General features: G+C 38.5%; 1 long non-coding RNA gene across 1 annotated transcript in view; it reads right to left on the bottom strand.

Moving 5' to 3' along the window:
• Positions 1 to 15,879: 15,879 nt before the first annotated feature.
• Positions 15,880 to 19,471, bottom strand: part of LOC118012269 — a 37,338-nt gene continuing 33,746 nt past the window's right edge. Inside the window, exon 3 of the long non-coding RNA XR_004679661.1 lies at positions 15,880 to 18,306. This is a non-coding gene — a long non-coding RNA (uncharacterized LOC118012269). The remainder of the gene's footprint in view (positions 18,307 to 19,471) is intronic.

The raw sequence follows: 19,471 nt of genomic DNA, 5'->3' as shown, positions 1-19,471 counted from the left end.
GCTTACAGTGTATGTTCTGCAACATTTGAACAGAAGAAAACAAAAAAGAAGAAGCTCTGTGGTCAGCAGAAAGAGGGAATTCTACCCAGCTGAACCTATCGTTTGTGAGAGACACTTGTTTTGTGTCAGCACGTATTTACGGAATGCCTGATACGTGCCTGGCTTTCTGTGGGACGCCAGGAAGGAGGCAAGGAGAAATCTACAGGATCCAGAAATTCTAGCAAGTATTGGGGATTGCCTGTTGCGAGAAACCTGACCCTAATCTAACCTCACTGAGGAACGTTGAAGGAGATGACCCATCATATATACTAGATACTGTCAGGGGCAACTGTAGGAGGTACCGGTGAAGAATTGTGAAGAACAAAACCTCAGGGTAAGCCTGACAGAGAATTATGCATGAAAGAACAGAACCTCAGTGTAAGATCACTGTAACTACTGATGCAAATGGATTATCTGCTATTTACTAATAGTACGCGGACGTCTAACTGTAGCTTTCATTCCATATAAATAGAGCTGAAAATCCACTATAACTGTGTAGCTACCTGCATGCATTCAGGATATTTGCTTTGTTTGATGATAAAACTAGCTATTTCTAAATTTATGAATCGGCATGTTCCTTTGGGTCTCAGCTTCTTTGTTTTTAATCTCCCAATATTGTATATGTATAGGCATAACAAATAATAAGAAAAAATATATATATGTGCACTATCATCCAAAATAGCAAGGACTTGTCATGAATATTTAGCTAGCAAACTCATTCTACAACCTTTAGAACTCCTTTAAGCCTTATGATTTCATGGTGGATTCAGTTTTTACCAAAATGCTATTTACGAAGAGTTTTAGATAAAAAGAATGCATGCTTTTGAGCCATCTTAGAATCAAAGGGCATTTACAAAATATTTATCCAATCAACTGTATCACCGCGTGCTGAGTATGTCATTCCAGCCAATTAGATAGAGAAGGTAAATGTAGTTAACATGTGTTTCATGGTAAATGGTCCAAAATATTCAACATGCCTTACTTCAGAGCAGCTCTAGAGTTAACAGTATTTCATGTAAAAGTCAAGTTTCCTTCTTCCAAAGTCATAGTTTTGTCTGTCTGTATCATCTGTTACCAATATTTTGCCCTTGTCACATTTTCTCCCATTGCTAGAGAGTTTTGTGATGAGTTTATCATTGTGATTTTATTTTGGTCCCAAAGCATGAGTAATTCATTTCTCAATTGATTTATGCTATTTATAAGTGCCACATCAACCATTATTGAAGTTCATCTTTTGAATTCTGACAGCTCTGGTAAATAAAACACTCTCTGCCACAGAGGAATTGCTGAGGTCTGTTTGGAGGAATTCTTGATTGACCTCATTGACCAAAGGCAGTCAGCAATGCCTTTCCACAAGCCCAAATTACAAGAAACTGCTCTCACCATGAAGACAACGTGTGCGCATCTCCTACTTTGATACGTCAGCATGTCAACAGTACACAGTTGTTTCTATTTGTTTTATGTATCTGATCAATGTACTGGTCAAATGCTTCTGCAAATACCATGCTCCAAACACAAAGTCTTCCTCTAAAAAATGCTGGAAAAAAATACATGCATAATTATGTTCAATCGTTTGTAAAATCCTACTCATGTCAAGGAGGAAAATGCACATGCACGTTGGCACCAGATGAGTGCTGTATTGTCAGTTATGCTAAGAGAAGGCTTGTGTGTTGCTATCTAGTAAGAGGCAGGTGGTCTAGCAAGCCCCTTAAACAACTGGCAGCTTAGTTTACGTTCCGCAGAGCAGCTCCCTCCTCCTATTTTAACTGGCATCGCGTCACAAAGCACAATAGTCACTTGTGTTAAGTTGTAACACACAGACCGAGACTGACCTTATTCCCACACTATTCTGCAAGGCTGGGGCAGGTTATCTTGTTTGCTCACACTGAACACTGTTCGGAGGCCCATCCTATTCAAGTATTTATCTCTACCAATACCAAAGTATTGTTAACAATCCTTTAACTGTCCTAAGTATTGTGAAGACCAGAATACTTTAACTTCTGTAGGCACTGTCACAGATAACTTGGAATTCCCTAACTTGGAACTTTGAACTCTGTTGAAGACACCCAAACTGTTCATTGGGAACGAATAAACCAAATGCCATGTATTAAGAACTGTATACTATTTACCTGAGAGGTAACTATAATGTGATAAGCTTCAAATGCTTCGGAAGACTGTTCTGGTAGTAATTGACTAATCAATCCCTCCTCATGATGATGCAGGGAAACCCTTCACCACCAGGGAAATGCCCAGGTCTGGGACAGGCTCACATGGACATCTTGCCCTGCCTGCTGATCATCCTTACTGAATCCCACTCCTGCCTACTTCACCAAGATAAACTCTGTCATCAGGGCTTCTGATATTAAAGGAAGGAATTGTCAAATTCTCTGTCTACATCTGCTCTACTCTTTCAACACAGATTCTTTATCAGTGGTCCAAAAAGACCAGAAGAGCGGTAATTTATCTGAAGTTGTTTTCATAAGCAAAGCTCTGCCATTCTGGAAAAAAAAAAAAAAGTACACTCGCCTCATTTATTTCATTTGAAACCTTGACCAACTTTCAGGGGATGACCCTTCTCTGTTTACAGTTTTGTACAGTTTGGTTTTTTTTTTCCCTAAGTTTTAATGTAGCCGCTGGAAGAGTTTTATATCTCATTCTAACTTTCGGCAAGATGGGAACAGAACACATTCCAGGCTTGATATAAAATAAAAAATTCACCCTTTGGGATCCTTCTTTTTAGACTGACACCTTTCCTTCGCCAACACCATCCCTTATTGTCTTATTCTTTAACCATTTGGTGATCACTTTTCCAAAGGCTGCCTATGCAGAAACAGAATAGTTCCACAATTATTTAGATCATAATGTCAGTCAAAGCAATTCATTCTCTTTGGTCTCTTAAGAGCTCGTAGCTATAATAGTCACGTGGACTGCCACACAGAAAGAATTCATTTGAACAAAATTTGACCACTTGACCAGAAATCAGTTCGATCAGAACCTAGTACAGTTAACAGTGTTTGTTCTGTGAAACAGAAAGCTCAAAACTGTCATTTGTCTCATGGTCTCCTCTCTTCTCTTATATGAAAACCAACTGGCTGTCAATCAAGTCAAAGCTTAGAAACTTTCTAAGGAAAAATAAGCATTTGCAAACTGAAATGAAACACAAATCACTTCAATAGCTTCAATTTGTACTTCGGAAAGTGTCAAACTAAACTAATCCCAGTAGGACTTAATGGAGTATTAGCTCTGGATTTGAAGTTCTTATAGTTTTTCAATGTCTGTCTCCCATTTTTGGCTGTCTATCAGATATAATTACCTTGGAAATCCCATCTTCTGTGTTAGTTCTCTGTTTAGGGCCTCAGGGAACAGCTATAAAAATGAATTAGTCCCGTGAAAACAGAGTACTTATGGGTGTTTTCTGCATGGTTTTTGGACCACAGAATTCTATAACCTTGACTTGACAGGAGTGCAAGGTGGTAGATACACAATATTGGAGAAGGCAATGAATACAAACTCACAAAGGTGATTCTGCATTGTTCCACCCATCCTGACTCAAATGTCTATAAGGAAACATAGGTACTATTCTCAAATTATATGAAAAATCAAGTTACTGCCTTCTTTATTTGGGATCTGTAGCCTTCATTTTAGACAATTACCAAAAAAGTAAAACAACAGTCTTCTTTCCTGTTTCATGTAGTGCTGTTTTTGTTGCCACCACTAAAATTTCTTGCTCTCCTAAGCAACGGTTCTAAAAAGTGATCATTTGAATAACCCTCCGGAGGAACAGGGCAAAGCGGTTAAGACCAATGGTTCTTTCACAAAACTGATGCTTTCTTATTATATAACCTTGGGGACGCTATCTAATCATCAAAACTTAGTCCTCTCCTTTTTTCAGTAAACTGAAAAAAACAAAACAAAACAATAAACCGAATTCACAGAAATGAGGTTAAATGAGATAAGGCATGCTGAGACTGAGCGCAGCTCATCATTACTATTTTTTACAAATATAAATGATGAAATATGTTCCTTCTAGTACAAGTTGCAGGATGCAGTATTTATTTTTTTAAAGCTTGTGTTGAACTTAGGGACACTTCTAATACTTATATGTGCTAGGAGGTTTTTGCACTGAATGTGTTCACATTTAATATCTTAATTACATAAATTGCAGAATCCAGTGTCTATATATATGACAAATTACTTAAAATAGATATCCCACAGGTGTGTGATGGTACCTCCTCAGCAAACCTCTGTGGCCACATTTTCACCAAGACAGTAAATATGATCATAAGCAAGAAGAGTTAGGAAAGCTGCCAGTTAAGCGGTCCCAGTTTTGTCCTGGGCTTCTCATCAAGAAAGTATCCATTACTAAGTTATTAAATATAAAAATGACTGGGGTATGTTGTACCAACTCTTTAGGAGACACAGGCCCACATCTAAATAAGCATGAATTTAGGTGAACTCATCATATATACCAAATAGATAGTATAAGTTGACAACATGCCAATATGCCCTCAAATCCATTTACTTATTGGATGACTGCTCTGGTCCTATGCTTGGACTGGGTACATAAAACAGACATATTGGAGGTTACAGTCCAGTGTCAAGTGGGAGAGACAGATAATAAACGATATATGTTATGAACTGTACTTTGTACTGTGAAGAATACAACCAGGGCACAGTGTATTTGTATAAAGGGTAATTACCCACCATAAATAGCCCAAGAAAGTTCTATGGGGAATTAACATTTAGGTTGAGATCTGAAGGATGGAGGTGTCAGTAATGTGACTAATCAGGAAAGAAGGTATTATGGACTGAACGTTTGTGTCCCTCCAAAATGCATGTTGAAATCTTCCCGCTCAGTAGGAAGGTATTATGAGGTGGGGCCTTGAAGAGGTAATGAGATTGGATGATGTCATTTTGATGGCACCCTCAGGAATACAGTCCCCTGTTGAGAGTTACGAGAAAGCTTGCTTCCCCACTCTGCTCTCCATCCAAGAGGACACAGTGAGAAGTCAGTGGTCCGCAACCTGGAAGAGGGTCCTCACCAGAACCCCACCATGCTGGCGCCCTCATCTTGGACTTCCACACTCCAGAACTGGGAAAAATGAAGTTCTGTTGATTTTAAGCCACCCAGTCTGTGGTAGCTTGTTAGAGCAGCCCAGATTGACTAAACCAGAAGGCTTTATGCAAAATGGTTAAGGATATTGATGAGAAGTCAGGCAGGGAACAGTTAAATGGGAATGCTCCTGAGTTCCTGCTTGCACAAAGAGGATGTCTAATGGTGCTTCCCAGGAAGTGTCCCAGCCCTACACTCGAAGACCTGAGTGTCACTGCAACTTCCAGTCAGAAAATGACTTTTCTCACTAAACAGGACATTTAGAAAGTGGAACATTCCCCAAAGACCAGTAAAGAAGACTGAGGCTGGAGCTGATTTTTAGAAGGAGCTGCAGGGAGAACAGAGCCAATTGCCTGCATTTTGCAGAGAATTTCAAAGGCAAGCAGGGCCTCAGTTTCAATTAAAGGCTGTACTTAATATTTAAGTTTACAGAGCTTGAGAACGGGCTAGAACAGCAAAAAACCTCAATCGGGGCTCTCTGTAAGAGTAAAATGTTATGGAGTGCACACAAAAGAAGCTGCAGAACTTAGATAATTGGGAAGAAAATAATTATTACCAGCTTGTGAGAAGGAACCGAAAATTAATATCATTAATGCAACAAATATTTATTGTGTCACATCAGGGTACAAAGAAACACCAGGAGACAATGATATCTGCCCTCAAGGAACTTACACTGAGGAGCTGAGAAGGTGAGAGGAGAAAAGATTGGCATCGAGCATTTAACACAAATAAGTAAATGACAGAGTATGTTAAGGAAGGAATGAAATTTTAAAATGAAAAAGAGCAGGAAAGGGAAGGTGGTGCTGGGAAGGGCCAACTCAAGCCAGGCCTCATGAAAAAGGTGCCGTTTCAGCCAAGACTTGAAAAAGATGAAGGAATTGGTCAAGTGCATATCTGAGGGAAGAGAAAATTCTAGGTTAAGAGTATGTGGCTCAGGTATTGTTATAGGCACTTACGTTTAAGTTTTTATGTAGTAGGATGAATATTTCCTTCATTCACATGATAATTATACATATATTAAAGTACATTTTAAGCACAAGTTACCATTTTCAGGCAAATCCTTTTCCTGCCTTCAAAAACACTTAAGTTAAAAAAAAAAAAAAACCTTCCGGGAGTCATTAGAGATGGATTTGCAAGGCTTCTTGGACCTTAACTAACAACCACCAGCAAGATTCTGGATCCCAGAAGGAAGCAGCACCCCTTACAAAATACTGCTTTGTAAAGGATCATTTCTGCCCTGGCATGTTTCACATTGTATTAGGTAATTTAGAGGAAATAAATATGTCATGAGCCCTCCCTGAGGAGTAATTAAAAAGTCATTTAACCTCATATCTAACTTTCACTTTTGACTGTGTAGTCACAGGTAAATTCTGCTTTCCCCAGTTCTAAGTCCAATATTAAAAGTTCATGAGGAGGCCCAGAGGAGTCAAGGACAGCTTCCACATGACCTCTTCCTGCCACCCCAGTCGGGAAGGTTGTCTTAGGGAAGTGGAGAATAATTTAGTACATAAAATGATATTCTTGGAACAAGATATGTTACATATTTTTCCTGCATAAAAACAATGCATTCAACCATTGATGCTTCCAAAATGTGATCCCTAGGTTTTTTGAATGGTAGGGGTAAGGGGGGAAGGGTGATAACTAAAGCAAAAACATGGGCGCCTGGGTGGCTCAGTCGTTAAGTGTCTGCCTTCGGCTCGGGTCATGATCCCAGAGTCCTGGGATCGAGTCCCGCATTGGGCTCCCTGCTCAGCAGGGAGCCTGCTTCTCCCTCTGCCTCTCTCTGTCTGTCTCTTGTGAATAAAAAAAAAAAAAAAAAAAAAAAATCTTTAAAGCAAAAACATGATATAATTGTCAAAAGAGCCAGTCATATCTTAAGGCAGCATTCATGGAAATATAGTAACCAGATCCTAAAAGTAATGTACCCACAGTACATTTGCATCAGTCCTATGATATCCAACTAATAAGGGGTTTTTTTGAGCATCGCAATGTAAAAGAGATGTTAAGGAAGAGTGAGGTTATAGGATCATGACATTAGTGATGTGTAGGGGTACAGAAACTGCCATATGAGGAATGGTTAATGACCACAGTCCGAGACAAGATAAAACAGAACCTTCAAATATTGGGAGTGCTGTCATAATGGTTATCACAGAGGTTTTTAGTACATTCTGTGTGACAGAATGAGGCCCAGTGGCAGGCAGTTAAGAAGAAGCAGATTTTGGCACAGGGTAAGAAGAAACTTTCCAAAAATTAGAACTTAGTAGATAAGAAAGTGGCTTATCAGCTCATGAGCTAACCTCTGGTTGTTAGAAATATTCAAAAAGAATTTAGATGGTGAACTATAATCAGAATTCCCACATATAATGGAAGCCTATTGTGTAGGCTTGACCTCTGAAGAATTTTCCCATATTCACATTCCTTGATTTTTATGATGTATATAAACAAGCAAGAGCTAATCAAAAACCCCCTTCTCTTCTGAATCACACATGTCACATAAAACTTAGTGTAAATTTAGCAAACTTGATTTATGCTTCTGTTGATATTATCATCCAAGCTATCATTCATCAAATAAAAACTCTCGAAGTGAGATAATACTGCTTAGTGAGTTAACTTTCTTTAATGACAATGATAAAGTGGGTTGTTCTAGTTCCTGATTTATTATCTTTTATCTCCACACACATCCTCTTTGCCCTGCTTCTTGACGCCAGAACTAGGCTCTGCAGATCACGTTTTTCCTTTGCCAGCTGGCTCAGGGCTAGGTTCTGCCAATAGAGGGAGCTGGAGAGAGACTGCAAGGCAGGAAGAGGAAGGGGGACCATTTTCCTTGTCCAGTATTCTGTTGCTCATCCTGTGCACCAACCCAGCATCAAGTAGGTTCCTGCAGTAGCCACGGCCTCTTATCACAGATCTCAATTGCTGCCTTTCTTCTTGAGGTTCCTTTCTATTTTGCTTTCCCCTGAGTTCTAGGAGTCCTTCTTTCTATAGTTGCTACCTCAAATGCCTTAGATTTTCCTTTTACCTGTTTTAGGAGTTAACTATCTTAAATCTAATTGATAATTCTTTCTATTTATGTTTTCTTGTTCAAATTACTATTGTGGTTCCTATCCTAATTGTACCCTAATACAAAAATACAACAAAAATAATAGCAAAAACCAATTCAAAGCCTCTTAGTATTGGTTTCTCCTAAAGCTCTCACACAATAAACAGGAACATTATTCCCCTTCTCCTGGTCTTGTGATGGTGGGATGGGGGAAGGTGGTGGTTGGGTGAAAATGGTTTTAAACCTGTTTCACTGGACATCAGTTCTATTCTGACAGAAGAGCTTGGTAAGTATCATATATTTAGTCTTACTACAGCTTACCTGACCATAACCCCAAAGGACTGCTTAGAAATATCTAAAGCCCTTATTTGTGGAAGACAGAAGCTTGACATGATACTCAGTCATGTAAAAATCTCATGACAAAAAGAAGAAATTAACACATGTCACACTAGCTTCTTGGGTGTCAGATTTAACTACTTCCCAGTGATTATGAAAAGGATGCTGAGAACTCAAGGTCTCTTTTAAGTCTATATATCAAAGAATATATTATGAATTTGGCAGAAAATATTGTGTACTCATGTTTGAGTATAAACATATATAAAGTATAAATGCCCAATCACCTCTACAGATCTCAATAAACTCTAGGTACTTATAACTGACCCAAAGTATGTGACAGAAGGTAATAATCTCCAGAAACAAATGATATGATAGAAGAGAAAAGAAACTTTAAAAGCGGGGCGCCTGGGTAGCTCAGTCGGTTAAGTGTCTGCCTTCAGCTCAGGTCATGATCCCGGGGTCCTGGGATTGAGCCCTGTGTCGGGCTCCATGCTCAGTGGGGAGTCTGCTTCTCCCTCTCCCTCTGCCTGCTCGCGCTCATTCTCTCTCAAATAAATAAATCTTTACAAAAAAGAAAGAAAGAAAGAAAAGAAACTTTAAAAGCCAAATGTTCACTGTCTTCTCCTGCTTGTGAAAAAAAGACTGCGTTGCATAACTAACACTTGCTTGCTGTGTTGATTGAGAGGACTGATGGTACTGGAGCTGATAGGTACAGATACAGAATTAAAGAGGCTAGATGATGAGAGTGATTTTGCTCTGCAACAGAATGAAGCCTGGGGAGCAAAGCCGAAACAAACAAAAGGCCCTTTACGTGTTGAGAGAGAAAAAAAAAGGTGGGGCAAGAGAGAAGTAGAGATAGATGTAGAAGACCAAGGAAGAGTCCAACCCAGGCGAGGTGGAGGGCTTCAGGGGGAGGTGGGGGAAATTACAATAAAAGTAGGGATGTAGGGGAAAGATATAAAGAAAAATGTAATATGCTTTCCTCTGGGATGCCTGTTTAAAACTGCCCATTGTGCCCTCAATAAAATTTAATAAAGTTTTCCATTGCTTTTCAAGATTTTTTTCTGTTTTAGTTGAGGTGGAGTATGTGTTTCTTTTGGATATACGGGAGAAAAGAGGAAAGCCTCAAGATGGCCCAGTTATATTCAAGACCCAATTGAAGAAGAGAAAAAGCATTTCCAGACTATAGTACACCTTTCTATTACACGCTTTTGTTGCATATCAGTTTTCCATTAAAAAAATATATATATACAACTTGAAAAAGTAGTGAATAACTATACTTCTTTGTAGTTATATATTTGTTCCCTTCTTTCTATGTCAGATTTCATAATATAATTCAAATGTATCCCTTACTATTCAAAGATGTCAAAATAGTCTATACATTAATAGCTGGGCCTATTTAGGATATTGTGTAAGTTATAGGGTATAGTATTAAGTGTGATTTGATTATGAAAAATTATGATGATAGTGTTTGGTAGCATTATTTACATGGTCAAGATTATACTCTTCAACAAAATGACAAATACTGTAATCAAAAGGAAATACATCAAATACACATTAGTTCATGTATTTCATGCTTCCTATAACACTTACTTTTTTCAATATCTGGAACAGACATTTAACACCTGCTTAGGGGTCAGGGGATTAGATAATAGGGGGAGAACAAGATGAATAGCACCCTCTGCCATCAGTCTAATGGGAGAGAATGGTTTAAATGTGGTAGGCCAGAACTGATGAGCCCTCATAACTACAAAAAGAGTGTCTGGCATTTTATAAACTGAGGTCTTTCTGTTCTGTGTGTAAGAGAAACTATACAGGCCCTTTGAGAGCCTTCACCTTCTATGATACAAAACTACTACCTCTGAGTATTGTGGGTTCTGGTTCCAGTAATAGAAAAGCAGTTTGTATAACAAATAACAAGGAGAAACTTGGGACAAAGAGGTTTTTTTTTTAAGGTGTTAAGTTACCAGGGCTGGGACTAAGGTGAGGTGAAGGAGGGCCTCACCTCAGGTACAAAATTTAAAGGGTTCCAAAAACTCCATAATCAAGAGAAATATCCTAATGCACTATATTTTAAAAATCAAAACTAATGCAAAAACCCCATAATGAACATAATACCAAAAAGTTTTTTGAAGATTTTATTTATTTATTTGAGCGAGACAGAGCTCACACAAGCAGGGGGTGGGGCAGAGGGAGAAACGGACTCCCAACTGAGCAGGGAGCCCCAGTTTGGGCTCAGGGCTTGATCCCAGGACCCTAGGATCATGACCTGAGCTGAAGTCAGACGCTTAGCCAACTGAGCCAACCAGGTGCCCCATAAAACCAAAATGTTAAATAAAAATAAGATCAGTGTTACTGATTTTTTTTCCTTTAACCTCTTGTTCTAATATGGATCAGCACAGTACTCTTATGATCCTGTCCTTATTTAAAATTTGACACTTTTTTTTTTTTTTTGACAGAGAGAGAGACAGCAAGAGAGGGGACACAAGCAGGGGGAGTGGGAGAGGGAGAAGCAGTCTTCCCGCGGAGCAGGGAGCCCGATGCTGGGCTGGATCCCAGCACCCTGGGATCATGACCTGAGCCAAAGGCGGCCGCTTAACAACTGAGCCACCCAGGTGCCCCAACACTTTTCTTATTGTGGATTTTTGCATAAGCCAGTAACCCAGAATTAGGATGAAGGAAGTTCTCTGGGCTCTGTGAAGGAGGTTGTTGCCCAGGAGAAATGATGCAAAAAAAATGAATGGGAAATTATCTCTGCCCCATCTAAAGTAATCACAGTTATTCCTCTGGAAAGTGTCAAAAATGTGAATGGGAATGTTATCATTTCAACAGTGCCGAACGTTTCCTGACCATTAAGGTTAAGTACCAGTTTCATGTCTTAGCCTGGCATTTGGTGTTTGGCCTCGTCTGGAATAAGTCTAGTTTGGAACACGAAACAACAACTTGACAATCTGAGCCAAAACCACGGCAAAGGGAATATTTATCTAGTGTGCCACTGAGGAGAGTCTCCAAAAAGTAGGGAAAATAATCTTTCAGAACTGGCCTCCCTCTGAGGTTATCTGAGTGCAGTTCTACAGAATCTGGTAATAGGGATGTGGGATGGACCCAGAGTTGCTCTTTCAGATCCCCCTCGAGAAAGTACTTCCTGCCCAGAGCAGGGACTCCAGGGTTCACATCTGCTGTAAGGAACCACCCTCTGTGCTCAGGCCCTTTCTCAAGAAAGCCCATGTCCGCTGAATGAGCAAGGCAGGACTTGAAAGGCCCCAGCATTTCGTCCAAGGCAGAAGAACTATAAAGGGCAATAGTCCCTTCCTAGCTCCTGCTGCATTGGTCAAAGATTTGCTAGCCTGTGTCAGTTCAATTCCTCCCCCTGCCCAGTCCAGCTTCCTCCCTGTCCTTTCACGCCTTGCACTCGAAAACCCATCTTCACGTTTGCCTCCAAAAAACCTGACCCAAGAGAGGCAAACTGGATGACATTTTTGTTTTTATAATTATTATTTGAACAACAGAAAAACTTATGCAAAAAAAAGAATAAATATCCAAGTCTATTTGTAAGATATCTCTTTGAGCACTCTCGATTTAGATCTGAATTATCATAGTTATAATTAGCGTGCATATGTGATTTTGGATTTAGATTTTTCGATTGATATTAACATAAATACCTTATAGCAAATCCATCCACATATTTGTCTTTTGTAATGCCCTTGTGGTATTCCATGGTGGATTTCTTAACTGTCTCCAAATTTATGGCCTTAAATTGTTCCCTACTTTTTTCGCTGCTTAAAATAGTACTGTTATAAATATTTTTGTACAAATTGCTTTCTTTCTTTTTTGATTAAGTCCTTTGACAATTGCTTTCCTAGAGTTGGCCCAGAGTCTTATGAATATCAGCACTGGGGCCAGTTAGCAGAGGAGAAAGGAAGAATAAAAGGGAAAAGAATGAGTTCTCACATAACCACCAGCTTTTCCTTTTTCATATGTAAAGGATGTATATAAATGGAGTGTATATAAATCTAGAACAACCTGAAATTCCATCAGGTCCTGGATAATTTCATTTTCCCTATGAATCTTCTTGAATAACCCTACTCTACAGTAATGTGTACTGTGAATATGGATATTGAATTATTTATTTGTAGCACCATTACCCAAATCCAGTTCATAGAATATCAGTTCACCAATGTTTATTTACTATGAAGGATAAAAGTTCAGAAGAGGAACAATCTGAGGAAATGCTCCACATTAAGTAATCTTCTTGAAGATTAATAATGAAGAGGGGTATATAAAGGCAGAATTCTTGCAGCAAAGAAACATAAAAATTTTATTTAATCCACTATCCAGTACAATTAATATTATAAGAAAAACAGTTCATGAAACGATGGCATGCATGGTATCCATAAACAAAAACTTTTAGGAGAACTTTTATACATACACAGATAATATACATGTAGCTCTTTTCCTAGAAAAGCCCATTTATGCTATTCCATTAGTACCCCCTCCAGCACCTTCCACCCCCCCATCCAGGAAAATTTTAGATGTTTTGCAAAGGTTTATGAAGTTACATTAAACATCTGTTAAAAATCACTTTGTTCATTGCTAGACATTTATATAATACAGTTTTAAAGAAAGATAACAGCTGAGGAGAGCTACAGAAAAAAAAATAGAACTTATGCTGAATTATTTTTTCTTGTACATATGAAGTTTCTCTGTGAGAACAAGAGCACTCAGCAGATGTACAGATCCATTATCTTTTCACATGGCAATATGTTCCTCCTTTCAGAAAATTTGAGCAAGTTTGGAACATAAAATATTACAAACAGGCTGAAATACAAAGCAGAGAAAATGAAAATGATTGGCAGAAAGTCATGGAACAGTCAGAAAAGATATGATAGGTGAGCTTTAATCTGGGCATTAAGCATTGCCATTCACCATTTAGTGAGGCATCCAAATATACAATAATCCTGCTCAATATTTGGAGGAGCAGATTCCCAGCACATGTATCCCCATGTTCCGCCTACGTTAACACCACGTGACAATGGTTTTCGCATCCTGTCATTCCAGCCTGACTGTCTCAAGGCTCATGAGATCTTTGCATGGCTCACATAACCTGTGTATTCAGAAACAGGTGTTTGTAAACGTGCATCTGGTGATAAGTGGCAAAGATAGAAGATGAACGTTCTGGGTCGTTCTACTTCATTCATTCCCACTTGGTGCCGCCACCATCGACTGTACTGTTGCAGATAGGACTCCACAGGCTTCGGAATGCCCCTCCTCCCTCGAAATTCCAAGTTGAATTTCTCTTCGTATGTTTAGACATTCATAAAGTTAGGACTCAAGAAAAGATTTTAAAGATCAAGGCTGACCGATCATCTTACAGTTGAGAAAATTGAGAGTCAGGAAGTTGAAAGCTTTTGCCCAGATTCAGGAAATGAATTTTGTGTAATTTGTGTGAAAATAAGAGTCCCTTGGCTCCTACCGTAATTTTTTTTTTCCACTGCATTATTCTAAGAAACTTTGGAAGTGTAGTTAAAACAATATTGCATTATAGTTAAAAAGCACAAGTTCTGGAATTAGGAAGACCAAGGTAACAAAAGGAATATTATTTAACCTCTTTAAGTTTATTCATTAGTAAAAGGATTTTAATATTCTGTATGACCTAGTATTATTGTCTGTTTATACTAGTTAAGTGCCAAAGAACTATTAACTATTATCATGATTACATATGTAAGTAAAATCCATTTTCTCTACGTGACCATAGTCTTCAAAAACTGTGATAGATTTTTCACAAATGTGTAGGTTAGTCTCTGGTAAATGATAAGCCAGGTGTCCTATCCAAAATTCATGCGGACTTCTGCTTCTTGGAGGATGAATCGGGGTGCTTTTCCCTATTCCTCCCACTAGGCACAACTAAAATTCCTGGACGTTATATATAAAACAAACAAGAAGATTTTGAAAAGTAGGAAGAAGAAGGCAGGCAAACTAGGGAACTTAGAACTCAAGGAAGTATACGGTGAATTCCCTGGACTTTCTTCTCCCCTCACACATCCCAGACTGGGTACTGAAGAATCCCAAAACACTAATGACACAGAGCCAAAAAATAAAGCCCCCAGAACAATCTGCTCTCCCTTGCCAATGGACCAGGAAAGGGACAGCCTAGCACGGCAGACGACATTTAGACAATAGCCATTCTACTCCAGCCAAATGCGCAGAAAACACTGCCGCCCCACTCCCCCCAGAGCCAAGACTTTCACCCTTGCCCACCTGTAGGAAACACTACAACTCTCTCCCCACCACCAGGGTGGTGTCCGAGAAGGCAGAGTGGGAAGCTGAGACTTTCATCTCTCGCAGGTGGTAAAGAGGATCCCCTTCCATGGCATCAGTGTGATGTGAGACAGGGTGGGGGGAGGTGAGGGGAGGCTTGGACTCCCACCCCCACCCAGAGGGAATAGGCACCCCTCTTTCTCCCCACTGTGGCGGTGTCAGAGAGGGCCTAGTAGAGAGTCAGGACTTTCACCACTGCTCAGTGCTGACAAGATGGCCCCAACAGTGCCAGTGGAGGCAATGTGGAAGGCAGTGAGATGTCCCTCCCTGTCGCAACCAGTGTGGTATCAACAGAGGCCTGGTGGGGAAGTGATTTTTGACCAAAGTGCAGAAGCAGTTCAATGGAAAAAGAATAGGCATTTCAACAAATGGTGCTAGAACAGCTGAGTATCCACAGGCAAAACAATATAAACTTCTATCTAAACCTCAAACTTTCACAAAAATTAACCCAAATCAGATTTAAATGTAAAATAGAAAACATATAAGACTTTTAGAAAATTGGGGGGACCCGAGGCTTAGTGAAGAGTTCATAGACATGACACCAAAAATATAATCCATAGAAGTGAAAAAACAATAAATTGATCTCATCAAAATTAAATTTTTGGGGGGGAAAGATTCTGTTAAGAGGATGAAAAGACAAGCTACAAGAGTAAGAGAAAATATTTGCAAACAAATCTGACAAAGCACTCATCTAGAACTTGTAAAACTGAGCAGTAAAAACAAATAATCCAATAGAAAATGGGCAAAAAACATAGAGACATTTCACTGAGGAGAATATATGGATGGCAAGTAAATGTGAAAAAATGTTCAGCATCACCAGCTATTAGGGAAACGCGAATTAAAGCCGTGATGAGGTATCACCGTAAACCTCTTAGCATGATAAAATATAAAAATAGTGCTAATACTCAATGCTAGCAAGAATACAAAGATACTTGGTCAGTTATACATTGCTGGTAGGAATATAGATGGTACAGCCACTCTGGAAAACAGTTTGAAGTTCCTTAGAACAATTAAACATATACTTACCACATAATCCAGCAATTGCACTCCTGGGCATTTATCTCAGAGAAATGAAACATTATTGTGGCAGCTTTACTGTAAGAGCCCCAAACTGGAAACAACCAAAATGTACTACAGTTTAGTAATAAAAAGAAATGAACTATGGATATACACAACTTGGAGAGATCTCAAGGACATTATGCTAGGTGAAAAAAAATTTTTTTCAAAAAGGACATAGACACTGTGAGTCCATTTATATAATATTCCTGAAATGACAAAATTATAGAGATGGGAAACAGATTAATGGTTGCCAGAGGTTAGGGGTGGTGTGGGGGAGAGAACTGGGTGTGGCTCTAAAGGGGTTGCAGGAGGGAGATCTTTGTGGTGATGGGATAGTTCTCTCTTTTGATTGCGCTGACGGCTACAGGAGCCTACACATGAGAAAATACAGAATTACATGCATACATCGTGTCAGTATTCAAGTCCTGTCATTGATACTGTTTTATAATTATGTAAGATGGACCAATTGTGGGGGAAACTGAGTGAAAGCTATACAGGTCCTCTGTCTATTTCCTTTGTAATTTCCTGTGAGTCTATAATTATTTCAAAATAAAGTCTGTTTCATTTTAATTTCATTTGGGAGGCGTTTCTGGGGAGTGACTGAGGCTTCTAGTCAGAAGAGCCGTGGACTGCCAAGGGCATTTGAAAACAAAGTACAACGCAAAGGAAGGTTGGCTACCAACTAAGAAGAAAGGCTGTGTACAGAGAGATTTTTGTGGTAGAGAAAACAATCATTCCTTTCCAATATGAATCTCAAGTATATTAATGTTTTTTAACCCTTGACTGCAGATTAGAACTAAGTGCAAAGTTTTTTTGTTTGTTTTTTTAAGTAGGCTCCACACCCAGCATGGAGTCCAACGTGGGGCTTGAACTCACGACCCTGAGATTGAGACCTGAGTAGAGATCAAGAGTTGGACGCTTAGCTGACTGAGCCACCCAGGCGCCCCAGAACTAAGTGGAAAGTTTTTAAAATGTTCAATGTCCAGCCCCGTCTCTGGTGATTCAGACTCTTTTGGGTTAGGGTGATCATAATTATCCTAGATGATTCTGCAGTGCAGTCTGGACTAAGGAACACCATATTACACCAAGGAATGTAACATTAGTTTGGTGTCTGAAATTTGTCACCATTTTGAACCCTGTAAAAGAAAAGTAAACCCAAAGATTTATATTATTCCAATAAGGAATTTATATTAAGGTTAGTTACTGAGCCCCTGAGCTACCTATACCTTAATGAAGCAATATTCAGATCCCTGGCAGTTTAAAAATAACACAGGTGTTTTTTCAATATGCTGTATTAAAACAAGAAATCAATATTTTATCTTTTGAATGTCAGTGATTCTCTCAAGTAATCTTTTTACTTTTTTGTGGCCGTGAATAAGATGCAAGAGAAACATGCTTTAAATTTCAGGAATTAATCTGTGATAAACTGCTTCTAGAAGGGGCAATTCTAAATTGTGTAAACCAAGGTAAATAGCAGCAGAGATCTTTCATATTGCCCAGGATAACAGAATGACAAATGTGTTCTATAAAAAGGATTTGACCCAAATTTAAAAATTAAAAATTAATAAGCTTTATATTAATTACTATAATTATGAAGGGTTATCAAAATTCCACATTAATATCCGATTCAACTTTATTTAACAATAGTTCATGATGCTCCTAAGCACAACTGGATATTACAGATGATATATAACTGAGATCTAGAGCAGAATCCTGGAAACAGTATGGGACCTGAAATAGAGGGCTTCTCTTCACGTCCCTGCTACTCTACTTACTGGTTATTTGACCCTAGGTGAGATCCTTATCAGTTTCCTCATATGTAAATTTGAAATAATAATATTCTGAAGAATGAAAGAAATAATATAAGAAAGCACTTTAAGTTACAAAATGCTAACCACTTTGCCATTGTCATAATTATTACCATTTTAAAAAATCAGTTCTTAATTATTAGCTGCCCACTTAAAGGTCTGTGAAACTGACATTTTTTTAAAAGCTGTAGTTTATATAAATAGAGCAAATTTCTCATGATCAAAACGAGTGTGTGGTGAATGAGTCGTTAATTGAAGGGTGATGGTTCCAAATTGCAAATGGCTTGGACATATTTGCTGACATTGATGGATCCTATTAACTATAACTCACGAAAGTGGCCAGCTCCCTTGGCAAATGCAAATACTGTATGCCTTTTACAGTTTTCCTTTTAGAAACCTAAAAGATATATTTTATTTCTATTTCTAGCCTTTCCATTAAAGGGCACTTTAGCTGTGGTGCTGCTAAACTCTTAAGCTTTACATTTAGGAGCAAAAGATCTCTAACAGCAAACACCTACCTGTCACTATTCGACGCCCTGAAACAAATGCAGAGGGCCACAAGGATATCTGGAAGAATTTCAAAATGTCCATAGCTGTACCAATTGGAAAGTAAGAGCATGATATTGAATACTGTGAGAATAAATGCTCATATAAACATATTTTTAAACTTCACAAATATAAAATTATAAAATAATTCTAAATAATAATTGCAAATAAGCCTTCATGAACAATTTATAAGAACAACTGAATAACAATCTAAGAGCTAGCTGTCTTAAATATTGAAAATCATAAATAGTATTTTATTGAGATAATTTTAGTATTACCCATAAATTATAACCTTTAATTAACAGTAATATTTTTAATATGCAAGTGTTGGGGGCTTGCCTTACTTTCCATATTTAAATATGTAACTAATTTCATGTTTCTATTTCAAAAATACTAATTCCTTGTCTTAAAGAAAATTACTGTTAAAAATTAACACCATTTAAAGTCCAAACATAAACTTGTGTGATTCCTCAATATCCATCATTTTCTATCCTGCAGCTATTTTTTTTTCTCAAGTTGAGATAGATATCTACTTCAAAGTATACCTGTAGAGTTATATGCAAGTAATAGGCAATGTGATTTTATTGGATTGTCTGTTTATACCCCCTCTGCTTTCCAAACAGGATTACAATGCCCTATTATAAATAGCTGCACCATAGCAGAAGATAGTCACAGAAACTGTGATAAGTAGAAAATGAGTGTAGGAAAAGTAAGTTTAAGTTCAAAGTGAGGTTAGGATGCATATGGCTCAGTTTACTTGCCAGAGAAAGACTACAAATTTAGCTGAAGGGAAAAATATGATTGGCTGATAATACATGGGGTCCAAATGCTCAGGAGATGTGGTTATTTCTGGTGCTGACATCTGGTGCCAAGACATCTCTCCCATGCATCATTATAAAGTGAACCCTCTTTGAGATAGTAAATGGCACCATCAACAACACATCTCTATCTCTACACTAATACTGTCATAGGCCTTTTCTTATAATATCTCCCTAAGCTGGCTGATGCTCTAGCATCAAAGGCCAGGAAAACTAATTCTACAGGAGCCACAAACATGTAGAACAGGGACCCAGCTCCCTAATGGGCAAGATAGAACAAGACTTGGAACCTAGCCAAGTAGCTAGTGGCAAAGTGACTCCATTTTAATCTATAATTTTGAAGTTAACTAGAGGAAAGTATGACCCAGATAGCCAAATGCCCAACTATCATTTA

This window comes from Mirounga leonina, unplaced genomic scaffold, assembly GCF_011800145.1.
Source record: "Mirounga leonina isolate KUSES-001 unplaced genomic scaffold, KU_Mleo_1.0 Mir_151, whole genome shotgun sequence".
NCBI lineage: Eukaryota > Metazoa > Chordata > Mammalia > Carnivora > Phocidae > Mirounga > Mirounga leonina.
This window is presented reverse-complemented; position numbering and strand designations above follow the sequence as displayed.